Consider the following 1,273-nt stretch of genomic DNA (forward strand, 5'->3'; position numbering starts at 1 on the left):
TCTGTGGGGCCAGGAGCCTCTGCCCTGCTCCAGAGCCTTCTACCTGGGACCTGAGTTCATGAACCTTTGTCTATTTACACACCTGAGTGTGAAAACTAACTCTAGCTGCTCCAGGGTGACATGTCCACCTCCAGAACCTTGTGCTGGGGACCTTGTCCATGTCCCTTCATGTGTTTGCACACCTGAGTGTGCAGGGGGATTCTGGCTGCTCCAGGGTGGCATTTTCACCTCCAGATCCTTCTACCTGGGACCTGAGTTCATGTCCCTTTGTGTGTTTGCACACCTGAGTGTGAAAACTGACTGTGGCTGCTCCAGAGTGACACTTTCACCTCCAGATCCTTGTACTTGAGATCTGTGCCCATGTCCCATTGCGTATTTTCACACCTGAGTGGGCAGGATAACTCTGGCTGCTCCAGGGTGGCATTTCCACCTCCGGATCTTCTACCTTTGACCTGAGTTCATGAACCTTTGTGCTTATTTACACACCTGAGCATGAAAACTCACTGTGGCTCCTCCAAGGTGGCATTTTCACCTCCAGATCCTTCTACCTGGGACCTGTGTCCAGGTCTCTGTGTTTATTCACACACCTGAGTGTGAAAACAAACTGGCTGCTCCAGGGTGGCATTTCCACCTCCAGACCCTTCTGCTTGGGACCTGTGTCTATGTCCCTTTGTGTATTGTCACACCTGAGTGTGCAAACCAGCTCTGCCCTGCTTTAGAGTAACATTTTTACCTCTAGAACTTTCTGTTTGGGAGTTGTGTCCACGTCCCTGTGGGCATTGACACACCTGAGTGTGCAAACTCTGGCTGCTCCAGGGTGGCATTTTCACCTCCAGATCCTTCCACCTGGGGTCTGTGCCCGTGTCCCTGTGCCTATTTACACATCTGAGCATGAAAAGCCACTCTGTCTGCTCCAGGGTGACATTTTCACCTCCAGATCCTTCTGTTTGGGAGTTCTGTCCATGTCCCTTTGTGTATTTACACACCTGAGTGTGCAAACCACACTGCAGGGTGGCATTTCCACCTCCAGATCCTTGTACTTGGCACTTGTGTTCATATCCCTGTGTTTATTTACACACCTGAGTGTGAAAACTGGTTCTGGCTGCTCCAGGGTGATATTTTCACCTCCAGACCCTTCTTTTTGGGCATTCTGTCCATGTCCCTGTGTGTATTTACACACCTGAGTGTGCAAACTGACCCTGGCTGCTGCAGAGTCCCACATCCCAGGGTTAAGTGCAGTGTAAATTCACTGAGGGTTTAAGGATTTACTGAT

This window comes from Malurus melanocephalus, unplaced genomic scaffold (assembly GCF_030028575.1).
Source record: "Malurus melanocephalus ecotype Western Australia unplaced genomic scaffold, MMel_1.1 scaffold_903, whole genome shotgun sequence".
Lineage (NCBI taxonomy): Eukaryota > Metazoa > Chordata > Aves > Passeriformes > Maluridae > Malurus > Malurus melanocephalus.